The 8,519-nt window shown below is 38.0% G+C and overlaps 1 pseudogene; it reads right to left on the reverse strand.

Annotated features, from left to right (window-relative positions):
* Positions 1 to 2,527: 2,527 nt before the first annotated feature.
* On the reverse strand, positions 2,528 to 3,193 carry LOC101692662 (annotated as a pseudogene).
* Between the last annotated feature and the right edge of the window lie 5,326 nt (positions 3,194 to 8,519).

The following is an 8,519-nucleotide window of genomic DNA, read 5'->3' on the forward strand; positions in this document are numbered from 1 at the left end:
AATTACTGCTCTCATCAAGAGAGAGGAGCAAAAACGCAAATTCTATAACTAAAATACAACCCAATATATCATAAAGGAAGACGGTTAAATAATTTAAGCACCATTAGGGAAGAATACCCTACTAAAAATTAACAACGGAAACCATGTGAGGAATATTTTTCTTTAAATATATGCCTTTTTATTAAAAACATCCACATATTCTCAGATATGTCTTATCCATAGTCTTATCCTCACAGCTCAGCATTTCAAATGCGAAACTTAACTGTTATCAGTATAAAGCATCTGCTTTCCACATATGCCAATTTTTTCAGAAGTTCTTCAAATATCCTATTTTAATGATATCTGAGCTTGCCACATGTTCAGGACTTAGAAAGGCCAGCAGTCAATGAATTTGCATGACATTCAATTAGACCTCTAAAATGTCCTGGACTTCAATGATAATAATTATATTCATAATAATATATGCCATGTATTGACCTCTATGATATCTTACTCTAAGCTAACCACACAACAAACATTAGTTCTAAAAGTCTCAATTTGTTGTACAGTCAGAGCTGGCATTAAAAATACTTCCACTAACCATGGCCCAAATATACCAAAAATCAAGGTACAAGTTGGGTATAAACTGGAGAGCATTATAGACTATTTCATAGGTCTCCTAATCTGCATTTGCTTTAATCCAGAAATTACAAAAATTTTAGGGCCTTAACCTAAAAAAATTATTAAGGATAAATTCAAAGTTTTCCTAAAAGGAAATTTTTTTTCCGGAGTTTCTATAGTAGCAAAATATCGAAAACAATTTTAAACGTCCAACTACAGCCATGGGAAATTATGTCATGTAAAAAAAAGAGTTATGGGTGTTAATATTATAGTCGTGGTTTACAGTAAAGTAGAAAAAGTGTGTCCTAAAATTTTAGGTCAAATGGTACAAATGTGTGCATGCATGTATGTGTGCACAAGGACAAAAGGGACCTATAAGGACATACTCCAGGGTGTTAGACAGTAGCTCTTCTAGGTGGTAGCACTGTGAAGGATTCTAGTTCTTTCTGTTCACTTACCTGCATTTTCCATTTCATTTTTTCACAACAATCAACTTTTACAACAGCTGATTTTGCAACTTTAAAAAATGCTACTTTAATTTTTTATTTAAGTGTAGTTTTACTTTTTAAGAAATTTGCTCACGCCTCAAAAAGATTAGTCTACAATTTAGGTTTGCTGTCAGAGGTGGTGGGATGCTGTAGCCATCTTGTCTTAAGAAAGACACCCCTGGCTTATCACCTCAACATTTCATATCGCCTATAAATTCATAATGTGAACTATTTTAAAAGTTCGAAATATTCATATCTTGAAAAATTACAATACATCCTTTCCATTCCTTCCATTTTTTTTGATCCATTTTTTCTTGATTTGATGAGATTGGGTTAACTGAACTCTGAAATCTACCAATGCTCCAAAGTTTCACATACACACCTCCCCACAAAACACACACAAAAGCACATGTGATTTTTCTATTATTATTTAATAAAGTCATTTCTAACTAAAATTTTAACTCAATTTACAGTATTTATCAGTTACCAAAGTGATATTTTGCCACCTAAAACAAAAGTAAATCGAAAAGTTAAGTTGTACATTTTTTTTTAGGCTCCACTCAAGAAAGAGTGCACCAAACACCTTTGCATTTTTCTTTTTTTAAGTACATAACAAAGACCCAGTTTACCAGCTTCATTTTTTTTTTAAGATTTTACTTACTTATTTGATAGAGCATGAGCAGGGGGAGGAAAAAGGGGAAAAGGAGAAGCAGGCTTCTGACTGAGCAGTAGGCCACAGCCACAGTGGGACTTAATCACCAGGACCCCTGGATCATGATCTTAACTGAAGGAAGATACTTAACCTACTAAGCTACCCAGGCACCCCTAGCTTTACTTTTTTAAACCTAAACTTAACATTACATATTTAAGTAATCATAAAAATTTACTAAGATGCCAGTATTCGTGCACAACTAGAAAACATCCTCCATTTACATCAAATGAGAAACATATTACCATTAATGCATTAATAGCTCTCAATATTAAGTACTAGAAATAACTGAAATTATTGTGGGGGAAGATTCATCGTGACAATGCTTGGCTCATGTTTCAGACACAATGGAAAAGCAGGTCCACACTGGTGTTAGCATACAAGAGTCAGGTCACTATGGAAAAGCTTTAATAAAAAAGCAAAGTGCATACAGAGATATACAACAATTCTAAAGACAAAAAATTAGCTCTATTATGGGGTCCCAACCATAAACTCAAAAGTCTATATCAACTAGGCCTTTGATGAGCTGTGTATAAATAGTACAGTTACAGTTATGCTGAAAGTTGAGTTATTTGAAATCTTCAAAAAAAATCAAATTGCTCCTGCTAATCCTCAACTGGGCTGGATAGAGTCAACATTTCTGTTACATACACGGATTTAATCATTTGTTGTCTAATCATAGCAGCTGCCCCTTACCATTTATCATAAGGACTTCAACAGTCGGCCTTCTTCAACTTCTACTGTTTCTCGACAATTCCCGTTCTAGTGATTTTTCTGCCATTAACAATTTTAGTAGAAGGTGATACAGATTTGAAATTAGGCATCCCACTACCACCAAAGGTCTTGGAAGAAAATGAAGTGAGGCCCCACGGACCTGGTGAACCAAAGGAAGTAAATCCTCTATCAATGAAGAAAATTCTCCTCCAAAAGGTGGAAATCCACTGAAGGCAGAGAAAAACAACCTCTGCCTCACCTCCTTTGGCAGGGACCCATTTGCTTGACCCCAAAAAAGTCCTCAAATGGGTTTTTGAGGAAGCCGAATTAAAATGGGTCCCTTCCACCAAAAAATACCCTGAAGACATGGTCTGGGTTTCGGAAAGTGAAGCCACACTCAAAGGGACTGTCAAAATGTCCTACCTCCACCTCCATTTAATCCTTCTTTGACATATTTACCATAGACGTCCTGTTTTTTAGCATCTAATAACACTTCATGCACCTCAGCTACTTGTTTGAGTTTTCTCTCCACTTCTTGTTTATTCTCAGGATGCCACTTCAGTGCTGATTTCTGATATGTCTTTTTAATACGTTCCACCGAGGCATGTCACTGCCCGCCTAGAACTTCAGAGTGATCCAGCAGGCTTAACACGCTGTGGTCGGAGTCTGAGGGCAGAGTCATGGGGGGCCAGTGCTGTGGGGGGCAGGAGCCGCGGGGCAGTTGGGGAGGTGGACTAGGAGCCTCGAGTGGGGGGAGGGGCAGGACCAGAGGCCGGCAGACGGGTCCCCTCAGCTTCAGCACGGGAGTGCTGGTGGCGCTGAGTGCCCCTTCTCATGCTCTTCATTCTCTCCCTTTTCCGACAAACAACCGGAAAAGTAATTTATAACTTCTCTATTCATCCCATTCCAAAGAAATAGATGCTTCTCTAATCCACATAGAACTCCATTTTTAGGAGCAAACTTTTCAAGTAAAAACTTTTGTACACGTCTATTCCATCATCTGTTTTAGTTTGCTGGGTCGTGTTTTCCAGAAAATGAGGAATATTGGAAGAAGTCCCAGAAAGACTGGGGCAGGGCCACTATACGTCATGAATTTTCACATAAAATTCTACTTTCAAATAGTTTTATTTTCAGCTTTTTAGTTTGGAAAATGTTACTTTCTGAGGAGTGTAACTAAGATCTCCAAACATGACCACAGTGGGAGATGCATCTTTGGTCTGTTTGCAGGTGGGACAATTAACATCACTGCTAAAATATATACATATTATATTTATATATATAATATAAAATTATATATATATATACATATACATATATATAATTTTTTAAGTCAGACCACTTACCTAAGGCTAAGAATAAAAGCTATACCCACACAAAATTTTACTCTATAAAATAATTGAAATAACAGAAGTGTGGGGGGAAAGGTCAATATGAGTGTATAGGAATTTTGTATAGTATAGTGGCCTCTGAGTCCTCCAAAACTGGGTTCATAGCTCTTACTTGGCCATTTTCTAGCCCTGTCAACGTGGGCTAGGTACTTAACCCCTGAAAAGCCTCAACATCCTCATCAGTAAAAAGGGCTATAAATTAACCTATCCAACAAGGCCCTCAAGAGGATTAAATGAGATAATCCGTGTACAACACTTCATAGAGTGCCTGACACATAGGAAGCACTCCATAAACACATGTCATCATCATTTCTGAGACATGGCCATCTGTTCTGTAGGCTGCGTGTTATGAATAATATGTACCCAATGGAGATCATAAGACACCAAAAAGACGGCAACTCCTATGAATTGCATAATGATTTTCAGTGGCAAATAAAGCGCTAATCTGCCCTCTATATACTGCAGTCTGACCTTGAAAGTGTTTTCCAGACTCTGGTGAAAGTCACAGGAGCTCAGGTCTGTAGTCACAAAAGGAATGTGGCTCTTAAAATCTTACGACAGACCACAGATATGGGGCAGTTAACTTATCAAGAGGAAATGGGCTCTGGTTTTCTTTGCAGGCCTCAGATCCAGGAGCTGCAAAGTTGAGTCACCAGCTTGCTATCTGACCCCAGGCCAGGCACTTAACCTCACCCTGACCCCATTTCCTTACTTAAAATCAACTCTCTGCTCATGTTCCGTTCAAGTCATTATCTCTATCCACAGAAATTGGTTGTGACTAAGGTGTCCCGAAGATTTTGAAAATTAATTTTTCAGTGATTTGGGTTTACAAAATCAAACTATGAAAGGTTGGGAAATGAGTAAGTCCAGCTCTGCATTTTGGTGTTCTGGTATTATTTTAAGAGTTCTCTTCCTGGAACAAAATCACCAAGCCAGACAATAAGCTTTGTCTGACACTGTGACCTTAGTTGCTGATGAAGCTTTCTTGTGTTGGTATTTCTGGGAGTGACAGAATGGAAGAGAACAGGAGCCCTTTTGTCAGGAGGTAGTCAAGAGGGAAATAAATTTTCGTTATTTAAAGAGAATTTAGGACAAGCGAGGCAGTGTCATTTGTTAAGGAACTAGACCAGCAGCTCGGATTGTTGGGTCTCACACTCAGCCTCTGTCTCTACTTAACCTAGGACAATTTAAACAACTATAAGTAACCATAGGAGTAGTCCCTGAACTAATAAGCTCTCCCAGCTACCAACTTACACAAAATTAATGTATATCCACACCGCTCAGTGCTCACTGAGACAAATGTCTCACCTTCCTGGGGTCTACTGTGAACATCTTGAGTACAAAGGTATATTTTGTTTACTTTTTGCCCTCGCTCACACAATGACTAGCTCCAGAAATATTGCTGACAAAAGAGGTGATGAGGAAAAGTGTCTCAAGTGTCAAATCTGAAAGTAACTGAAGTTTACCCTCTTTGTCAGAGTTTTTTAAACATCAATTGTCTTCCCAAAAAAATGTCTGAAATATTCTACACCTTTTCCTGCCTTCTTGCTGACTTGACGTCAGCCATATCACCATTAATTAACTTCCTGGCCTACAATGATTTTTTCTGTTTCCTTACTTGCTAACAGAAGCAGCCATTCCTGCTTCTAATTTGGTCCTTTTAAGCTACTGAGAAATCAAATTAACAAGGCATATCAGTTCAAGTTAGGTTCAGCTGTGAGTAACAGAAACCCGGCTGTAGTTGTAGTTGTAGTAACTGTAGTTGTAGTTGTAGTAAATGGAAGAGGCATATTTGCTTGTGTAAAGAACTGTAGAGGGAAACATGGTGCCTGGGCGGCTCAGTCTGGTAGGCATCTGATTCTTGATTTAGGCTCAGGTCATGATCTCAGGGTCATAAGAATGAGGCCCATGTCAGGCTCCACACTGAGTGTGGAACCTGCTTAAAAGTCTCTCTCTCTTTCCCTCTGCGCCCCCCTCCACCCAGCCCCTGCTTGCTCACACTCTCTGTCAATCCTCTCTCTCAAAGAAGAAGAAGGAGGAGCAGAAGGAGAAGAAAGAGGGAAGAAGAAGGAGAAGAAGAAGAGGAAGAAGAAGAAGAGGAGGAAGAAGAATAGGAAGAGGAAGAAGAAGAAGGGGAAGGGGAAGGAGGAGGAGGAGAAGGAGAAGGAGAAGAAAGAAGAAGAAGAAGAAGAAGAAGAAGAAGAAGAAAGAGGAAAAAGAAGAAGAAGAAGAAGAAGAAAGAGGAAAAAGAAGAAGAAGAGGAAGAAAGAAGAAGAAAGAGGAAGAAGAAGAAGAAGAAGAAGAAGAAGAAGGAGAAGAAAGAAGAAGAAGAAGAAGAAGAAGAAGTAGTAGAAGTAGTAGTAGTGGTATAGATCCAAGCAATCCAGGTAGGAGGGCTCCGGAGGAAAGCTTTTGAAGCTCTAACCATTATAGCTCCCTTACAAGTAGCAGAAAGAAGAAGGAAAGAATAACAAAAAGGTACAACTGTCCTCTTTTTACCGAACTGCCTGAAAGTCCTACCCGGTAACATTTGGAAAGCAGGCAAGATCTCATCTTCTTTGTAAAATTCAAAGGCTGTGTTACAATCTCTTAAAGCCCATGCTTTCTTTTAAAAACATTAAAATCATATGCCTTCCCTTATTGTCATTTGAAAAAATTAAATTAGATATTATGATTCAAACTTTGCAAACACTCACAGACACAAGTGGAGATTCTGAATTCACACCCGTCACACTATCACCACCTGCTTTGAGAATCACTATTCAAAGGCAATGTCAAGCAAAGGATAAACACAAAGTGTTGGTAGATGATTTCACAAGAGGCATCGGAAGACTGAGAAGATGAAGGGAGTCATGTCTCTGGCTCCAGATCTGATCATTTGGCCTGCTGATTTATTGGCTACCAAATGGGAGAGGTAAACTGGAGATATGACCCAAATTAACTATGGTACTTTACAGACTAAAACAGAGACATGAAGGCTAATGAGATAACTAAGTAGATAATGTACTTCAACCAAATGCAAGGAGATGCCATGTTTAATAGAGAAGAGGACTGTGAGAATGTATATTCAGAGCTTCCAAGTACATGGAGGTGGCTTCTTGCGTTTCAGGGACCCAGGAATGCATTGAATGAATGAATGGGCATCATATGCTACTAGGCACAGACCAGAGGATGAGGACAGTTGGATGGTCAGATGAAAAGAACATCAAATAGTTTGGTGTTTTCCAACCAGTAAATAGAAGATTCCAGAGGGGGGCCTAGTCACTGTTGCAAATGTCTATAACTCCTTAGGTGCAATAAGAATGAGAACATTTCTGTAGACTGAAAAAGAGGAGCACAACCACTTGGTGATGGGGTGGTACAGTGTGCCAGAACAGACATTACAGTTCGCAAATCCCTACAAGATTTCACCAAAAAAAAAAAAAAAAAAAAAAAAAAAAAAAAAAAAAATCCTCTCAATCTCCCAAGTGCTCAGAATCTGGTAGGGAAAGGACAGCTTCAAGTTTCTAGCTCCATGGAGCATTTCCTTTTATAATGTTTTCCAAGGTTTCCACGAAAGTAGCCCTTGAAGACTGAGAAGAGAGGTTGCCAGAGCCTGGAAGGTTTTTTAGTATATCTCAAAGAAGTACCCAGCATGACGTTTGGAACTCCTTTGAAGTTGTCCCTTCAACAGGCATGTAACTTGTATTATACCCAATAGATAGTATTTGTTTACATTTTCTAATTTTCACCGACCTTAAAGCATGATTGCCATATTCTCTATCTTATTATATCCTCCATGCTTCCTAATACCCTGAGAGTACACACAGCTCATTTTAAAAACTGAGAATCTGACCTGCAAATAACCCAGGGGGTTACTGTGCTTGACCTTGCGGGAATGTATTCGTGTGCCACTTAGATAATTTTTAATGGGGTTAAAAAATGCTCAGCCCTTGGGTATTTCTAAATTATATTCTGCCATCACATTTAGCTGGGTCTCCCCTCACTTTACTAGCTGAAGGTGAAAATAGGGAAGATTATAAACTGTCAGATGATAGGACCCGCACAAAGGGAATGGAGAAAAGGATTTTATGGAATAGCATCCCTGAAAGATCGCTGACACGAAACCAAAACTATGCTTTTCAAATACAAGTAACATAGGGACTTCTTTCAGAAGAAAATCACCCATAATTTTAGGTGCAGACCTAACCATTTTGACTTAAATGGCTCTATAAGAAAGCTACCAAATGGAAATAATAATAGCATGAAACTTGATATTAAGTACTTCTGTGTATGCTTTTATACAACTACATAATCAAAACAAATTCACATATGAAATAAAGGCTGAACAAATAAATTAACAGTTTTAATTTTATGTGACCTACAGTGTTGTGTAGAAAATAAATCTTTCAGTGTGAATAAGATTGTTTATTACATTTTGGGTTTTTTTTTAGTAACTGTAAATAAACATGAGCACAGAAGTTGCAGAATGTTAGTTATAAATTAGTCATCCAGTTGACCAAGAATATGCTTAAAATTATTAATTATCATCAAAGTGAATAAAAAGTATATTTTTAATTAATTCTACATTCTTTTTTTTTAAGATTTTGTTTATTTATTTGACAAAGAGCACAAGCGGAG

The sequence above is a fragment of the Mustela putorius genome, unplaced genomic scaffold (genome assembly GCF_011764305.1).
Source record: "Mustela putorius furo isolate JIRA1106 unplaced genomic scaffold, ASM1176430v1.1 tig00537227_pilon_pilon_pilon, whole genome shotgun sequence".
Lineage (NCBI taxonomy): Eukaryota > Metazoa > Chordata > Mammalia > Carnivora > Mustelidae > Mustela > Mustela putorius.